This window comes from Eimeria mitis, genomic scaffold (genome assembly GCF_000499745.2).
Source record: "Eimeria mitis Houghton genomic scaffold, Emh_scaff427, whole genome shotgun sequence".
Classification (NCBI taxonomy): Eukaryota; Apicomplexa; class Conoidasida; order Eucoccidiorida; family Eimeriidae; genus Eimeria; species Eimeria mitis.
The window spans coordinates 20,885-21,299 of NW_013572591.1; positions in this window are offsets into that span (position 1 = coordinate 20,885).

Consider the following 415-nt stretch of genomic DNA (forward strand, 5'->3'; position numbering starts at 1 on the left):
ATATATATATATATATATATATATATATATATATATATATATATTTATTTATTTACATATTTATATACAGATATATTTATCCATTTATTAATTTATATATATACACATATTTACATATTTATTTATTTATATTTATTTATTTATTTATATTTATTTATTTATATTTATTTATTTATTTCTATTTATTTATTTATTTATTTATTTTTTTTTTTTAGGGGGAGCCCTGGGGGTAGTAGCTGCTGGGGGGCTGGCGCTGTTGGGGGGGGCCGCAATTTCTGTTGGTTTGGCTGTGGGTGTTGGCGCCATAGAAATATATAAAAGAATTTATAACAACTATGATATTTAATTTTTATTTTATTTATTTTTTTTTTTATTTTTTTTATTTTGTTTTCTTTTCGTTTTATTTTAGTTTTTT